The sequence below is a fragment of the Apteryx mantelli genome, chromosome 5, assembly GCF_036417845.1.
Source record: "Apteryx mantelli isolate bAptMan1 chromosome 5, bAptMan1.hap1, whole genome shotgun sequence".
NCBI lineage: Eukaryota > Metazoa > Chordata > Aves > Apterygiformes > Apterygidae > Apteryx > Apteryx mantelli.
Window position 1 is genome coordinate 44,254,977 of NC_089982.1, and position 19,295 is coordinate 44,274,271.

Consider the following 19,295-nt stretch of genomic DNA (forward strand, 5'->3'; position numbering starts at 1 on the left):
TAACTTAAAAAACCCACAAAACTCCTAACCTTTAATCAGAGCCCATAAATCACTGTTTAGTTAGTATCTGCCACATATAAACTACAGCGTAAACATTTAAAACTTGCAGTTTGTTATAACTTTGAAGTACACAATGCATATGGGAAAGCCATTAGTATTTCTGAATAACTGCTGTGAGTATTAATCAGAGGTCAAAATGTATACTACAACACCTTGAAATTCCTCTCTCTGAATGTTACTGTGTCAATGTTCAGTTTTACTGTGTTAATGTATATGAAATATGTAAAAAACAACCTGAATTGACTTGTCTGTAGCTGTTCATTTGGCATTATAACTAAACATTATTAATTGTAGCATGGATAAAACAGTGGCATGACCTTTATGGTGCCCCGTAAAGAGCATCTTCTGCCTGAAGTATTTCACAGGCGTAAACTTCCAGGGCTTCTCAGTGCTTTACAAGTAGAGTGAAGCAGAGTTGTTAAGATTTTGCTGCCTGGTATAGTTGGGAGTAGTAGGTGGTTGCTCTGATCCTTGGGTCTCCATCTAAACACAGGAACATTCTGTTCTTTGGGACAGCTCTAGGGCAGTTTTTGATAGGCCTGTTAAGGTTATATAGATATTAATTGAGGAGTTAATCTGTAATTAAATGGACATTTGTCATTCTTGCCAAACTTTATGACTCCTTATATGACTTTTCTGACTGTAACGTTGATGCCATCTGTGTTGCACTGCTCATATGTAAAGTAGATCCCTTTTCTTTTGTCCGTTTTCCAAATAGTAGAAAGAGGCATGATGGAAAGGGCTGGAAATAAGGATTAGGTAATTCTAGGATTTACATGGGCCACAGCAAGTATGTATAAATTCCAGTCATCGAAGTAAGGAGTGGACCTTTAAGGAGGCTTGAGCACTGACCCTGAGCCTGTTGGATTCATAGGGAATATTTTATTTCCCAGTAAAAACTACTTTTCATGTTGTTTCATATTGCTGTTTTCATAGTGGTTGTGAAAAATACACATGGCATGCTTCGAGACCTGGTGGTCTAGGCCAGTGTATGTTAGTAGGTGGCGGGAATCTTGGAAGCGAAGACTGTCTGGAGGCAAGCAGGTGCTGGCCAGAGCTACGCAGGTCGTGACTAGAGCACGCAGAGCAATGGGGCACACGTGCTTTTGAATCGTACCGTACTGTCACCTGGCAACCATGGATTAAGCTTGTCTGGAACCAAGGTCTCAAGCGAGAGCCATGCTGTGTCTTGCAGTCAGTGAGAGTGGGTAAAGGTGCTATAACCATACTCAGCAGGCGCTGAACAGGTAGCTCTCGGTTAATCACCGCTGTTAGGTGAAGGTGAGGCATAGTCCTCAGGGCAGGCTCAGGCGGTGAATGTAGTTCTCCCCTAAAGAGTGTCTTGTGGATTTTGAAGTGTGCAGCAGTGCAGGGGTTAACCTGGATGACAGGTATCTATTTGCATAAGTAAGTGGTGTTTTGCCATGCTGTGGAATGTCTGTACAGGGATGCAGCAGGTAAGCGTGCTGAGGGAATGGCCGTGTACCTTGGGAGGGGTCCAGGACGGAGAGTGGGAGAACCAAGGCAGGTTCCAAAGACAGGCGATTTTCCTTCCCCACCTTCCCCTTCCTCTGGGCTGCTGTTTCAGCTAGACCCTTTTATATAACCCAGTCTAAATCTGATCTAGGAAATCACAAACATTATCAGAGAGTCAAAGCCTTGACTTTCAGCTCTTTTAACGGGTGACTTTTTACTATGCCTCTCATTGTACCTACCCCCAAGGTGGGGTATAGGAAAAGAGCATATCCAAGAAAAATACAGGTGCTTGTAAAGATGGCAGCTGTTACATAGAGATCAAGCCTTTTCTTTAACCAGCAACTGTGAAAAATGTATTCGGTAATACTATGTTATGAATTGGAACAGGTATAATCAGTATTGCTGATGTACTGTTTTGCTAGTTAATGTTACAGATAAATTCAGAAAACTTCCTGTTTCAGTCCAGACCAGTAGGCACAGAAATTACTTGACTTGTTACTGTTACTAGTGTGGGTTTGCATAGTGTCTGAGTTCTCTGGCTCTTCTAGATATTCATCTATTATTGAAAGAAAGCAAAGTTTAGATGGTTGGCTGTAATTCAACGATTTTAAAAGACACATCAGCTCTAGTTTTAACAATTTTCTTTTCTCAGTGTCTCTTTAAATAGTTCTGTGAGCATTTTCCAGTTGTCTCTATATAAAGAAAGCAGTCAATGCCACTAAATCTGAATTACAACTTTAAGAATGTATGCCAGCATGACTATAAGATATAGCAAGAATTAGCTGTACGGATGAAGGAGACTTCAACATATTCAAGAAGGACTGCAGACATAGGTTAAGAACAAAATTTAACATTTTTTTTTATCTGTTTCCAAATAGTTAAAATTAGCTGAATTATTATTGGGCCTTGACTATTTAATTTTTATTTGCTTCTGTGATGTCAAGCAAACATGGAAAATAAAGAAAAAGTTCAAAATAATTAACATTTAAACACTGCAATGTATAAAAGGACCAATATTTTAAATTAAAATTGAACTGGAATGGTCCGAATTTCTGCTGCTGCTTACTGTTTCAGGCACTGCTAAAGAAAAATATTCAAACAGGAAAACTGTCCAAACCAGAAACAGCAGAGTAGTCCCTGTTCCAATTTCATTTACAAACAAGGAAATATTAGGAAATTGTTGATTAAAAAAAAAATCAAGGACCAGAACGTAAGAAATAACTAGAGAAATTTTTTGAAATCACCAAGGCACTTGAATTTTTTTCTGAGATTTTGTCTGTATACATCATTAGGTATCGAAGCCTCAAAATTTTCCACTGTATCTCTCAGCCCTTATTTCTTTTTCATTCCCAGGGCTGTATAATTTTTTTTTTTTTTAGATCAATAGTGAAAATAAGTTTTTCCTTATTCAGATAGTGAATGGACATGTGTTTATCCAAAGCAATCTGATAGATCAATATGAATGATAGTCCTTCATCATAAGGCATGCAGACATGGAATCCTGGGGGTGTAGTAATATTTGCTTTATATGCTAATAGTTATCTTTCTGAAATATAGCATGCCTGCTTAATTTATGCAAGTTTCCAACCCACATCACATGCTTGTTATCCTGGGCAGCAACCAAATCATATTTTTGTAGTTAGAGTGATAAGTCTGGGTGAGCCATGGTGCTGATAGTATATTTTTTAAATACATTTGAAACATTTTACACTAAATTTTAAAAAACCTTTTACACTAAATGTATATATTGAGTGAAAAGAGAAACAGTTATGCCATTAATAAAGCTGGAGTTCAGGTGGAAGAACTAAGAAATCTTGGCTTACGTTTAGGAGGAAAGCTCAGCCAACAAAATTTACAGCAAACTTCTTCAAAGCTAGGTTTTTGAATCTTCATCAGATACAGTGAAAACTCTCTCAGAGGTATGTTTATCTCCATTTAGAAAAGTCTACTAGTCAAAGCTCATTCGGTGTCATTAAGCTACAAATTAATAATTCTGATTAGCATTTGAAAGAGTAACCCTTCTCAGCCTAGAGTTCTTTCTATCTGTAGAAGTAATTTACTGATACGCTGAATGGAGTAGGCTTGTCTGTGACTAGTGATTTTAATTTCTTAATTTAAGGAAAGCAGATTTCCTTGTGACTAGAATAAAATCCTGTGCTAGTACATATTCTGTTAGATATATCACTTTTTTTTTTCCGCTAAACTGTAAATGTATTTCATTCTGCTATCTGTTATTTAAAAGGGCTTTTTGTAGCATCACTCACATCTGTGAAGAATCTCACATGCACAAATAATTTGAACACTTAGTAGAATGTTGGGTATACCGATACTGAGCTACAGTGTGTGTATTTGATTGGATGACTTTTATAATAGCTTTTACGCATTTTGTTTTCCTGATGGTCCTAAGGGCATGTCAGTGAAGACTTTTATGCCTAACAGAGGAGAACTGTGATGGCCATTAACAGAAATCATTATATAGAGCTTTAAGCCACATGCCACTAACTTCAGCCAAACCATCCTTTCTGTGTGATTGCTGCTTTTGTTGTCTGCAAATGCATGAGGCAGATGTAGTCATGCTTTGGCTGCATGTTTGCAGCCAAGATACAGGTGAATAGATCAGTGTTGTTATCTTTTCTGCCTTTATTCATTAATATATAATATTCTGCATGGATTATCATCAACATCCCTGCAACTTTCAGAATACGGGCCATCATAATCTTGAATGCTTCAGTGATAAAAGTTTTCTTCTTTGGCATCCCAGAAATTCAAGGCCTGCATCTAGTACTGAAAACTGTGGTCAGTGAGGTGCTGAGGTGCTTGTTCTCCACATCCTGAGATTCTCTGCACAATGGTGCCAGTCTCTGCAGGCTGACCTTCACCGAGGGAGTGTGACTGCTGCCATGTTTAATGCAAGGCTCTGGCAGAACTGCCGACAGCCTTCTTCCTTTGTTCTCAGCTGCTGAGTTGCTGACCTGACCTGCCGGAATCAAATATTTTATCTTCTGATCAACAAAGTTATATTTACTTGCTCTGGCTGGGAAGCAACCTATAGAAAAAGAAGGGAAATGATGGTAGGAACAGTATGCATGTAAGAATGAAACATTTATGTGTTGGATATGTAGGGCCTCATTTTCTACTTAATCCAGTCTGCTTTATCTAATATTGCAGATGCAAATAAAAGGGCTTTGCTATTCAGCTACAATAATGTAGATAAAATGTCTTCCGTAAGCATCATTTAATTGTGCCTATAAAAAGCATGGCAACTGAAATAAATGTCATCATAGTTTATTTCATAGTTTTGTGTACTTTGTAACTCTAGCAAGATGCCTACCAGTTTTGAAGGTAAGCCTGCAAGGCACCACATGCCACAGCTGCCAATCCTGTATATTCAGTACGAATTAGATTACGTACTGTGGATGTGGGTTTCTTTTTACTGCTAGCTGATTTGTGAGTTTTTTAGGGTTCATGATTCAATGTTTTAGGATTTTTTGTGAACCAGAATGATTGGTCTAAAATATTTCTCAGCTTCTTCCTCTTCTAACTACTGTGGTTTTGAAAAGAAGCATTACTGCCTCTTTCCTCATCTGTAATTGGTCAGCCATGAACTCGCCTCTAACTAAACCATATTAAATGCAAATGTACCTTATGTCCAGAACTGAAACTATGTAAATGCAATTTTATCCTCATAACTCTTTACACTTCCACCCTCACAGTATAAAACATTATTCCACTGGAATATTATACCTGGCAGTTCTGTAAGAAGTTCCCTTCCCGATATGAGCAAAATAATTACAGTATGCTAGTTCAAAATCCTTTTCTGATCAAAGGACTATACAGTTATAATGGATAGCTCTATTATGCACTACATTTGGGTTATAGAAGATATGCATTCCATTTTAGCTAGGCATGCAATCATGTTAATTCTACAAGCCTTAACAGTTCTTAATATCTGAAAAATGTCCAACACTTCACATGAGACTGTTAAATATTTTTGGTTTTAACCTGTTGTAAAAGTCTTTGCAGCTTTTATTTTCTTTCTTCCCTTCTGTAATCACATTAATTTCATATCAAATACTAGTAGTAGCAACTTGATGTAAGCCTAGGTCTACATAAGTCGAGTGATGGTATCTGCAATTTAAGTAAACAGTTACAATTATTTAGTCAATGCATAAGAGACCTACTTGCATAACAGCACTCAGAGTTAACAGAAATCAGCTGCATAAAGCCCTTCCATGACAATAAGTGAATAGATCCTGAAGAATGAAACTCCAATACTTTATTGACATGCAGTACTGTATAGAACTCACATTGGTCTATTCATTCAGGTGTGCTGGCTTTTTAAAGACTGAAAGATAATTTTATGGCTAACAGTGTATCTGGTAATGGAAGGTTAGAGTCTAATTATATTCTAGAGAGCCTAGTCGGGGCGTGGAAGGTGGTCTTAGGGTTAAGGCAGGGGGACCTGAGTTCTGACCTGGCCCTTACATGTCTGGGGTAACAAAGTGCTTCTTCACCTCTGTTTCTCAATTAATAACACATATCTAATTATCTAATCTAATTATCTAATTACTGTTTCAGTGCTCAAAGTCCTATTGATTGAGCTTGCTATTTGTGAAATTAGTTGAAAAGCCTATGTCAGAAAGGTTTCTTCAGAGGACTGTTTCACTAGGCTACCTCAGACACATGAACATGCACTGTGCATCTGGCCATGTGGATAGTAGATGAGAGAGAACTGTTGTTTTGAACCATTTGACCCTGTCTAGACTGTTGTTACCAGGTAGTCCAATGTTCATATTCATTGCGCTTAGATGTTGCGAACAGTTTTGATGAATGTTCTTACTCAAAATACATCTAACCTAATAGAATGGAAAAATGGATGAGGGGAGGGAAGGATGGAATAAAATGAGACATAGTAGTAGTTGGCTCTTGCAGCATTCTCTGAGACTGAGAACAGACCATGTGAAAGTGAGAATATTATTTCTAATACTGTATGCTTGTGCGCTTCTTCTGAAGCGCTGAACTGTAACTCTGTTGTAAGATGCTTCCCCCACTTCTGGCTCTCAAACAGGGCTGATTGCATTTGAAGAGTGCTTTTTAAAATGTATGGAATATCTTACCATAACTTCCTTTAAACAAACATTTAAGAAAGATCTATGGAAAATAAAACAGGCAGAGCTTCCTGGTTCATCTTTAGAATCCATTTTGGAGAGAGAGGAAGAGAATCTTTTAGCTATAGGGTGAAAAACATGGAGCAGCAGTTCTACTTTAGAAATCTAATATTCTGATTTTTTGGAAAGAGATGATAATCTCATGTAACAAAACAGCAAATAAATCAATTTCTGCTGGCACAACAACAGACACAAGCAGAAGGGGGCTGCTTGACATACTGAAAAATGAATTAGTGGAACAATCTGAAACGCAGATAATGTCTACCACACTTTGACTTCAGGGTAAGATGTTCCAGGCCCAAGAAGGAAGTTGTACAAAAACATTCAATTTAATTACCTGTCAGAAAGAAAGAAATTACTGCTCTGTCTGGAAGTTCATGCCATAAAACTATAGGGGTTCCTATGCAGTAACTAGTTAACTGCAAAAACTGCATGTTTCAGGTGCTTGCTTTTTTCTTGTGTTCAGTGCCAAAATCTGCATAGAGTGTTTCACAGTTCTGTGGTGATCATCTGAGAGTATGAAAGTGTGGAAAATGAGGGCTTATATGTGGTAATTATTTAAACCTGAATTACATTAAAAATCATATATATAGAGAGATGGATAGGCATATAACCACTTAAAATAATTTTAGCTTGGGAATAGCTGACCATGCAGTTCTGCCCCTTTTGTGACTGCAGTTTCTCATTCTCCACATCTATAAATCATTTTGTCTTTGTTCTTTGATACATGGAAGCAGCTTGCATGTTTATTAGCATTGGAGGCATGCTACTGCCTATATTGCAATAGGGTTCAAAATATATAAGTTATCTCACAAAGAAACAGAGCTTCCAGAGAAATATGAAATCTAAAAAGACAAAATGAGAAAGATGCATAGAATGTTATAGAATGAAATGAAGTTGCACATCTTGTTAGTTGTAAGCTGCTGGCTTTTCTAATTTGAGCTTATACTTTGCTTCGTTCTTCCTCTCATTTATGGCTCATAGCACCTACAGTTTTCAGCATAAACCATTCTGAAATCCAGGTATATGTACCTAAAAACAGCTGCATGAACATTCTTTTTCTGTATCTATTTTCCTGCTCTTTTCATTTGTTTTTTTGGGGGGTTGTTTTTTTAATCTCTGAAACCCTGGTAGGCTGCAGATGGTTTTATGGGTTATTCATGAAACAAACCACCTCTTTCCAAACATAAGTAAGTGCTGTAATTTGAGATTTTTATTTTTTTAATAACTGTGGGGTCATTGTGGCTTGCTGGTATTTCCAGTGCAATCTCTCTTCTTTTTTTTTTCTGAAATTTGTATGCTTTGATGATTAAAATTTGGGGGGCTCATTTTTGAGAAAAATAATTTAATCAATTCAATCTTGGCCTTTAACAGCTACGAATTTGGAGTTGAAGATATTTTGTTGTCAGGCAATACTGGCTTGGTTCTGAATGAAATTTATTCCAGTTTCACCCTGTGAAGAGAACGTGAAAAAATTATTGTCAAGCGCAGCCATCAGAGTTGCTGAGTGGCTGCTTTCATTACTGAAATACAGAGCTGTAACTGTAGTAGAGCAAAGAAGTCTTTTGACTAAGTTGTGCAGGAAGATGCCCTACTTTGACTTTTGAGGAAAGTACTAGTTATCCCTTTGGTTATTCTGATTTATCCTTCCTCAGCCTGGCTAACCTCCTGATGGGACGGGAAAGTTATTTCTTAGGCACCCGCAAAGAAACTCTAGTCATCCTTTCACAGTCTGCACCTCATCTCAAAAGCCAGCCATGTACTTCAGAAGGATTTTATTCTTCCATGTTATAATGCATCTTGTATACTTTGAAAAAAGGATCCACCTGCAACATTCTGTCCCATTTTCAGTAGAATTTGTATCTGAGATGTGTAAGTGAATTATAAAGTACAGGAGTACCCATATATGTGTCAGGAACTCAAGCCTAGTCACTTAGATGATTATGTAGTGTGTATATATATAATATCAATGTACAATATATAATATATCCTCCTATAGACTTGAGGATACTGGATATAAAGTGATGCACCAGAAAGCAGTAAAGTGTTAAGAAACTATCTAACAAGTAATTAAGTTGGAAAACTATTACTTTAAATATTGTTGATCACCTGTTGTGCAATAAGGTAAAACTGAAGACAATTATGACTATAAAGAATCTTTTTAAATTAATATGTAATACAGTACCTCATTATTTGAAAACTGTGAGTTCAACAGTTCTTGAAAATGTTTCTCTTACAAATAGTGTGAAAACCTTAGTACATTAAATGGCATAAAATTGTTCAGGTTTTTTATATGTTTCTGAGGTTAGCTTCCTGTTCATTCATCTGTTTTTATTTACATATATGAACTTGCACTCATAATTTATAAACTTATATATGCATAAACTCACTAGTTATAGAAGTTACTCAGTGAAATGCGAAAGAATTGTTACTTTTAAGTGACTAGCTGTATATGTGGCAAATAGTCAGCAGGCTTGTTGTGAGAGGTTGTTTGCAGTACAGTGTTTTCTCTTTTCGATGATCTGATGATTACCCAAACCTGGAAGGAACTGAATTATTTATCCAAGTCTATTTGTCACTTAAATTGCTGCTTCGGAAAATGACATATTTATACCACTGGTTTGTGTCCAAATATAGAAGGGTAAATTCTGTGTAAGGTTTCTCAGACTGTTCTGTCAAATCTATGTGTTATACCGACAACTGCTCAATGCGTTTGTCTTCAGAAGCCATCCAGTTAAAATCAAGAGTAATAAACTACTTTGTGGTTTGGTGATGGACACAAATAAGGACAATATCAAAGATAAATCAAACTGGTATGAAGTAGGATTTAAACTTTGGTCTTCAGAAATGGAAGATGAGTTACACAACATACTCTTCGGCATTCCTTTATTGCCTATATGAAGAAGAAGTTGCTGTCCAGGCACTTTCTTTAATATTTTCTGCTTTCTTGGTCAATTAAAAAAAGACTATCTCCTTCCTATTGTTACTAAATAAATAAATCTGCACAGATGCCTTCTGTTCTGCATGATGAAACTGGATTGCCTGAAGTGTGGTATCACCTTTGGATACCACTGGATACGTGTGTATACCTGAAGTACGAAATATCATTTGCTGCAACCCATAATAAGATCAGATGGTAAGAGTCACTTCCCCATTTCTTTAGCCTGTTTAGTCATAAATGTACCTCCGAGACTTTGAAGCAGGTTCATCAACAAGAAAGTTGCTAGATATTTGTCATTTTTCAAGTTTAAATTATTCTTCTGTTAAACTTTGAAGTTAATATTTTTCCAGTAAAAAGTTACTCCTGCAAGAAGTGAGTATCTAGGCATGAACATTACCTTCATGTCTTGCACAACCTGTTTATTAATCACAAATATTCTGTTTTCCTTTCTATGTGGTATATTATCTCTGTTTTTTATAAAGAAAAATTTAGCATTAATTTTTTCATTGTTATCATGGAATATAATACAGTTTTGTTCTTTAAATTACCATTTTGCCATTTTTTTCTTTTTAGTTTTCTTTTTTAGTTCAGATATTCCGTTATTGCATGAAATCATGCGCATCATCTAGACTTTTATGAGAATATAGGATTAACACAGAGACATGCAATTTATCCTAATGAAAGTTTACTGAAGTAGAACAGTTTGGCATTACTGACTGATTCTTCTCAATCGTTTTCCATAGTACAGAGTCAAATTATGTGAAATAGAACCCCCCCCCAAATTTATCTATTTAAATTATTGTTTATGCTTCTCCCACACCAAGGCCACATCTTTAAGACTTTCAGAAAGAAAAGACATGTCTGAATCTAAACAGAAGTGTAAGCATCCCTGTAAAAAAAAAAAAAAAAAGTGGGGGGAGGGAAGGAAATATAAAAGATTTATATTTCAGGACAAGCTTGTCCTGAATCTTTAATTCAATAGAGAATTACTGAGAGATGTAGTCATAGTTCCAAATATCTTCATTCCTTTGGTTTGTATTATGATGTGCACAACTGTTTTGACTAAGGGGCTCCGTTAAAAATAACTTGTAACAAAAAGCTGCAGTAAAGCAGAAAGGGCGAAAGTAATATGAAATAGCTGCATCAGTGGTGAATTTGTAATAAGAATAAATTTCAGCAAATTCAGTAACTCCAGAGGGAAGCACTTGTGGCATAAATTCTGATTGTGCATAAAAATAATTAATAGCAGATTTGAAATCAGTAGTATTATGCTACATTGAAAGTGAGAGAATGTAGAACAAGCAAAGGTAACTGGCAAGCAAATAAAAATTTAAAATTCTCTTAAGCTAAAATATGAAATAAAGTGTGTTCTCTAAAAGACAATGTATTGTCAAGTTAAAGACATTTTTGGTAAAATATTTGTGTTCTCAATGTAGTCAGTTCTTGTCTCAATTTTGCATTGTCTTGTGTGAATATCTCTATCAGGCAGGTAATTAAAAAACCCTTCAGCATAAATACATTTTTAAAAAGATTCTGTACTTCAAAACTGCAAAGTGAGGTCTAGAATTATGAAGACAGAAACAAGATACAATCTAAAATATTTTAAGAGCTTTTGTGCAAAACCTGTGATTTTAAGACAGACCAATTAGTTTTTAATCTGGTCGGGCACTGCTGTTTTTCTCTTGTCGTTAGCTGCGCGTGGGTAATAAGGCTGTGGAACATTGCCGTACCCGGAGGGAACAATCCCAACTACAGGCTGTCTCTGCTGTAGCTCTGAATATCTGGTTTGGAGCTGTCAGAAACTCAGGCTAGCTTCACAGTTGATTTCCCCAGGGATAGGATCTCTTCACTAAATATCTCATGTGGTATCAACATCAACGGACTAGACAGCTACAGCCAAAATGAGTAAGTTAAGCAGAGCCTTGTCCCACAAGAAAAGCTAACAGAAAGAGACTTGGAAAACCTACACAAGAAAGGAGGAAAGGAATTTTCCTCTTGACAGGAATAAGCTAAAGATGATCTGTGGAGCTACTGCAGCCTGCAAACAGCAATAGATGCCAATGCCCACTTCTTGTGGGAACTTTGGAGCCCAGGGCTCAACTGGTCACATCTGTAGCTTCTTTCCCCTCTCCTCCTTGAGTCCTTGCAAAAAGAGTGATGCACAGCCTGACTTTGGAGGGAGCGGAATGGCAGGCTAAGATCTTGAGCTATGTCATGGAAATGCAGCCATTTTGCTATTCCTCTGGCCCTTTTATACTCTTCTGGGAAGATGGTATTGATCCCTGAGTACATAATCTTGCAATTTACTCAGCTCTGTGTGAAGCCCTTACTGAAATCAGTGAGAGCTTTGAGATCATTTGCAACACCTGAAGAATCAGTTACAGTCTGTATAAGCAGCAGACCCATTTGTAATACTATGCGTTTTTTATTAAATGGCTTCTGTGGTTTTCAGCATGTTAAAGGCATTTTTGAACCTCCTCAACTGGAGATTCAGGGAAAGCACCAGATTTTCAGCATCTCTATTCAGATCTGATTTTCTTCTAAGTTTTCAAAATAAAAACATTTAAAGTATGTACATTGCTACATTGTACATTGTAACTCTTTTATGAATTACCTATACAAATAAGAAAATTATATATAAAAGTATTGCATTACTAGTTGTGCAAAAATTGAGCTATGCACAACTAACGTAAGTATCTGAAATTGATTTATTTACTGCAGCATAGTCTAATTTTTATATGGTGAAGATGATTTCTTTTTAAAATCAAACTAAAAACATTTCTAAAATAGTAACAGTTTACAGTTGGGAAGTGCTGGACTTTTTAACTTGTATGGGGAAATTACAAAATGGAAGTTATACAGTATTATGATGGAAATACTGACTCTGCCAGTACAAGAATGTTAGAGTATTTCATTTTAACTTTTCTTGCTGGACATACTTAACACCACTAAGGATAAAATTACTTTTTAATTTACAACTTATCTCTCTCCGCTATTTGTAGTGGTCTGAGTTCCCTATTATAATACTTCCCTTAGGCTATGTCTTTAAGTTTCACTTCAGCTGCCATTTTAAATTAACTTTTAAGAGTGTGCAGAAAGGAAAGCCTCTCTATTCCTCAGTGACTTTCAGAAAACACAGGTTCCAGCAGGATTATACATTAGAGAGAACCTTGAGCTGTTTTTCTTAAGGCCCTGGTGTTCGCTCAGTCAGTGTACTGTTCAGCTCTGTTTATATTTTGTTCACAGTCATAAAAATCCCAGACACGCTCGTATGTATTTCCATACATGGAGGATTGTCAGGATATAAAGAAAAGAAGAGTGAGGAAGAAAGGCAAATTGTATGAATTGCTACTTAATGTCAGTATATGCAAACTGCTTCTCACCTGGCATCTCTGGCTGTCCTTTTTTGTTTGCTCATCAAGTTTTGCTGTCATACAATAATGTATCAAAAGGAAAAACAAATTAGGTTTTGCAGCATGTAAAGCAAGTATCTTAACCATTGTTCCTCTCACCTGGTGCCAAAATACCTCTAATTTGCTTCTTGGAATATTGACTTTCTAGCCCAGTGATTGTGTTTCAGTGTCTGCATTAAATACTTAATGGCTATTGTTTTAACCTACATTAAATGAAGGATACAGTGTAGGTGGAAACTAAGCATTGTTGCAGAAAAGGAAAAATCAGGGGTAGTAGGGTGGAAATGCAGGCAGGAAGAAAAATGCAGGACGGAGAATGGGGAAGAAAGAAGCAAAGAGCAGAGAAATTCAGTGTGATGTGAAAGTTGGTAAGATACTTAATAACTAATAAAATGCATTCCACTTACATGAAATCTATATTCCTCCTATTTGATCTTTTTGCCAGCCTTCTGCCATCATTACAACATTTTCTGTGCTCGTTCAAGGGGATGCTTCTCTACAAATTTGCATGAACGCCAGCATGGCCTGCAGGCCATGGAAGCAAGCTAGAACTCTTGGTTTCTCATTCTGTGAGCTGATATGTGCACACATACGGAAGGCCTTCAGTTGGTCTCTCTCTGTTTTGTTTCTATCTATACACTTTATATAATATCAAGAACTTACAGCAAAGGGGTAGAGAAAAGAGTAGATTACTTTTTTTCCATTCAGTATCCAGAACCTGTGAAGCGGACCCTTTTTTTTAATGTATACCAGCTATCTCTATATGGGAATTCTCTTTTCCTTAAAACAACTGCCATGGGTTTGTTTACTCTCAGAGTCTGCTGGTTTTGTTTTGGTTTGGGGTTTTTTGGCTTTCCAGAAGCAACATTATTATTGCCTTCTCACACCTGAATAGTAATCCTCTTATCCCAAGAGGATTAGTAGGCTGGAATAGACTGCACATGAGTTAATGCTGTCCTAGTTGGCATAAACTTGGAATTTTCTGCAAGATTTTCTTTGTGTCTGTTTTCCTCTGTCTAGCCATGACTCCTTCAGGTTTGTATGGGCCCATGTCCCTTTGATAGTGATTTGTTGTTTGCTTTGGTGGTCTCTCTCCAGAAAGAGAGAATGCTTCAAAGATTTGTCTTTGAATCTTTTTCAGTCCTTAGGAACAGAAATTCCTCTTCCCATGAGTATTCCATGTGTAATGGCAGTAGGGCTGATGAGGCCTGTAGATATCACTGTCTATTGATTATCATTTTGTTCCTTATAATAGTCCAAACTGTATAAAAGATGGAAAACTGAAATTTGGTCTATCTTCAGGCAGCAGATACTTCATTTAGTTTTATTAGCTGACAGACAATTTTTTTCTTCATAAACTCTGGTGAACTGAACTGGAAAACTAGCAAGTTAATTGCAAGTAAAGTATTTCTGTTGAGTATTTTCTCGTTCACTTTAATTTTTATTTAATCTCCAAAAGAAATTCACATAAATTGCTCCTCACTTTCTGTCAACAAGTAGCTGAACAAGAAAGAAAAAAGCAGTTAGAAAGCAAAAGAGAATATAGCTATGTCTACTCCACTGTTCTTCATTTCAAAAAGCCCTGCTGTTGCCTAGTGTGGATGGTGAATTCTCCTTTCTACTGTAAGCAATGCAGTCAAACATCAAGCCTGTTTCCCATTCATTAAATATCACATTAATGATGGATGAGATAATTTTGTATTGAATTGCTTAGTAATGTGTTTTTCTCCCTGTCAGACAGTGTCTGATGTAGCAGGTCAGGACTTGTTTTCAGTGGTAAATCACTGATTTACCAAACATGTAATGATTCTCAACTCCAACAAGAGTTGAGGAATAGCTCCCACTGATGTCACTTGAGGCGAGCTGTGTATATGCAGGAATGAAGCAACGATATAGAACTTGCCCTCCTAAGAAAGCAGCTTGATTATTAAGCATCATCTGACAAAAATACATTAAGGATCTTTCTACTTTATAACTATATGCTTATCATAATTTCTTAAATACTTTGTGAACATGGAACTTGGGAGACAGTAGAAACCTGTACAACATGCATGAAATTAAGAGGGGATCTATCTCAGAAAATAATTAGGCGTGGAGGAGAGGTTTTCCCTTGCAGGAGGTTTCTGGGAAGGAAAGAAGAACAGGACTAGTGGTTAAGTAGGATTCCATTCCTCATATTATGGGCTTTTGTATGTGATTGTCCAGAAGTTGAATTAACCTCTCATGGATATTGTTTAAAATATAACTTAGGAAAGGCTGCACAGAGTTTGAGGCTGATGGTCTGATCAGTAGAAATAGTAGCAGAGGTCCTCGCACTAGGAGATGGGAGGAGTTGTGACACGGAGTAGAAGGAAGGGGAAGAGGAGGAACAGAAATGTTAATTTTGGCTGCTGAGCTCACAGAATAAATCTGTCTCTGGGCCTAGTAGTTGTAAAAGTAGGCCAAAGGGGTCTAGTGAGTAAACAAAGGGACATTTATTAGTTCCTTGCAAAAATGATACTTTCTGTGTGCACTTTCTGGGCACAATAGAAGACAGAAAAAGAACTCGTTAGTCTTTTAATTACAGAAGAGAATTGTATATGATTTTGATGCCACTATCGACATTTTTTAGCCTTCAGGAATACAAGCTCTGTTCTTCAGAAGCACAGAGGACTTGCCCACAGTTCTGAATGTCATTAAGGAAAGTTGTCTCATGTAAATCTGTTGGATTTCTTACTTTGCATTCTGAAATAAACATGAAATTTCAAGTTCTACAATCTAATACTGTCAGAAAAAAGTTCTGTAACATTTTTTCTTTCTGCTAATTATATGTTCTTGATTTAAAAGAAAAGCAAGAGAAGTGAGGCAGTCCATCTATAGCGACTCCGCACTGGTTGTTATTGCATGACGTATGGCATCCTGCAGTGTTCCATGCTCTTCTAACTCCTTGGGATTATTTTATTGTCTGGGGGCGGGGAGGAGAGCAAAACAGCTGTAACAGCAGAAGTTCTCTTGGAAGCATATACAGACTAAATAATAATAAATAATATCATCAAATGTTTTTGGTGGCAAATTTTAAGTCTTTAAAAATATTTTTAGTGTCTTTTAATTTGAGATAAATTCTCAGTGATATTATTTATTTTTATAAAATTCTATACTACATTGGGAAACTAGAAGTGTCTGTAAGTGAAGGAGAATGAAAGACCATTTATGAAGCCTGCTGTTGAAAATTAATCATTTTGTCTTTATGCTCACTACAGCAAGGTTCATATTTTGTGGTGCTGCCAGAGTAGGCTTGGAAGGAAAGGAGTGCAGAAAGAGATCTGAGTTCAGTAAAAGAGCACAGCTCAGGATCATGGCATGAGGGGATGGCAGGGGAGAGCAGTAGAGATCAGAGTGAGTTTGGGAGATTGGAGTGGGAATAGCAAGTTCTGGAAGATCCGGCAGAATTTGTTTTCAGGAGATGGTGAAAGTTTGAGGCTGGAGGCAAGGTTCTTCCCTAACTATTTTCCTTTTGTGGCTCACTGACCTGCCAGCCTCACAGAAATGCATGGTGGCCATGGGAAAAAAAGAAAAGAAAAGAAAAGAAAAGAAATATCTTCTGATCACACTTGCTGGGCTGCTAGAGATAAGGATAAATCACAGAGTAGCCTATAAGAATAGGACTAGCTGATAGGATAGAATCAATTAGAAAAAAGTGGGAACTGGTATCTCAAAAATCAAACATTCTGAGCACTAGGAGGAAGGAAGCAGCAAGTTAAATTGAAATGAGTTAGACTGTAGTCAAAGCAAGCTAGTACATAAGCATCTAGAAAGCAGAAAGCATTAATTGCACCAAAAAGGACAGGGGATAATTAGATTTAAAATGTCAGTGGGTACAATTTACTCAATATTCAGAAATTTCTTGCTACCTTTTTAATAAAGTTTATTCAAGCAAGTTATTTCTTTGCAAATTCCATAATGCACATAAAAGCACCATGTGCTGATTCAATAGCAATTTAGATTTTTGCAGCAAAATGTAATGTCTTCTTCAATGTGATGGGCCTGAGTCAACCCTTTTTTTTTTTTTTTTTTCCCCCCTGTCTTTTTAAATGTGTGTGGGCTACAGATGGTTCTGTGAAGGAAAAGAACTGCAGAATTCCCCTGACATTCAGATCCATTCTGGAAGTGGAGGACTTCATTCCCTAATTATAGCAGAAGCCTTTGAAGACGATACTGGACGCTATACTTGTCTGGCTTCAAATTCCATTGGTTCAGATAGTACATCTGCTGAAATATTCATTGAAGGTAAGAAAAAAGGTGAAATAAAAAGATACTCAACACATACAGAAAAAGCCAAGCTGAAATTTACTTTGGGTTTTCTATGTTAGGATTACCTTTGTTTTGGTGACATTTGGTGGTATTTCTCTGCTTCCCTTTAATACAATACATTTTGAACACTGCATCATATTAATTCAGGTATTTCAACAAATGTTCCAAAAATTAATGGTCAGAATGCTACTTATTTGAGGTAGAAGTAGGGTCAAAAATGGAAAATGAGGAACAAGCAGAGCTTCTGTAATACAATTAACTAGTCTCTGTAAATCAAAGAGTTGACTGGTGGTGCCAATAACAATTTTCAGTACAGCAGTGTAGCCCTGTCTTAGCTCTGAACTTCCTTCCAGTACAATCATATCTATAATTCTTCATGTTTGCTACACTGATTTTAAGTCAGGGTAAGACCCAATCATATTGGTTTTGCCCAGAATCAAATGCTAGTGATTGTCTAAATCTTTCTTTAATTCAATATTAGTCATAATTCAAGTATTATTTTCTCTGAGGAAAGTTAATGATTTGACCATGAGTAAAATAATTAAAGGAATTTTTAAGTGGATGACCATATTTTAGGCATGATTATATTAACTGAATTCTGATTTTTATTTTAATTCATGTATCTTTTAGTCATTTTTGGCAACACTTATTCTTTTACTGGTTTTGTATTCATAACTCATTAACATTCATTTAATAATTGAAAACATAAATAAATATAACAAACAGTTGGAAAAAATTAGTTTGAATAATACCATACCAGAATGATTAAATAGCTTAGGATTAACAAAGCAATAAACTTTTCTCTGTACATTAGTGAAATCATGAGAGATATGCATTATTTATGGGGATTCTTTCATTATGTTTTTTATTCCCAGAACTGTGTTATCCTGCATTGAGATATATTAGCAAAATCCCCAAGATTATTCTGATTTCTAGTAAGATTTTTCTTTACAGGGGAAGGATGATTTCAGAAATACTCAGATATAGTACAGATATATAATTATATACTCTGTGAAATTATGATAACAGAAAAAACACTAAAAAAGAAATAGCTAGAAAGAAACAACCCTAAAAAGAAATAGCTAGAAAGAGAGAGTGTCTCTCTTAAAACAATTCATTTTCTGAGATCTGGCTAAGTCTTACCATGTGGAAATGTTGTCTTGAAGTTTTATGGCATGCAACTTGAGAGAACTGTAAGAATTGTTATTAGGCTCCTCCCCTCGGGTCTTTAAGGAAACCAGGTTGCCATACAAACACTGTTTTGTACAGACATTGATGCCTCGTGCTTCCTTCTGTGCTTCTGTCACAGCCATGCAATACTTTGTTAGCCTTTGCTTATGAGAAATGCTTTCATGTAGACCTGTTTTGTTCACCTGGCATTGCTGCTCTCTTCTTAACTTTTTTGTGCTACTTGTTCCTTGGTTTTTTAGAGTCTAAACTTTGTAAATAAATAAGGTACATGGGTGCCAAGTCCAAGCTTTATTTCATCAGAAGTCAGTCTATACAATACTATGCATATTGCTTATGATTTGATTATAAATACACAAATACAGTTATGTATATTTATGCACAAATCCATAGAGGATTGATATGAACTGCATAAATGCCTAGAGTTAATTTTGTATGAAGTGCTGGTTGCTATTTGGAAAAATTAGGACAATGGGAATAAATACCTTTTTTTTTTTTTTTCTTTAAGTGAGTTCAGGATATTTCCAAACACACATTATATCAAAACTTCCGCTGCCAGGAAACACCAGTATGTAAATGTTATGTATAGTTCAATATAAGTAGTCTGAACCGTGGAGATAGTGGGTAACAAATTTAGTCTGCAGATGTCTTGTTATACTGAGTTGCTTTTAATTAAGGATGGAGATTAGTTATCTGTGAATATGCCATATGTTTGCTTAAGCTGAAAGGAGGATAAAGCTATTTGTCTTTTTGTGCAGG

General features: G+C 36.3%; 1 protein-coding gene across 3 annotated transcripts in view; it reads left to right on the plus strand.

The window, feature by feature from the left end:
* PALLD (palladin, cytoskeletal associated protein) overlaps window positions 1–19,295 on the plus strand; it is a 168,746-nt gene that overhangs the window by 4,797 nt on the left and 144,654 nt on the right. Inside the window, exon 2 of one of the 3 annotated variants that reach the window (XM_013942177.2) lies at window positions 17,146–17,324. The gene's annotated coding sequence lies outside the window, so the exon portion shown is untranslated. Of the gene's footprint in view, window positions 1–17,145; window positions 17,325–19,295 lie in introns of those variants that run through there. The other 2 variants (XM_013942176.2, XM_067297892.1) reach the window with 2 other exon arrangements.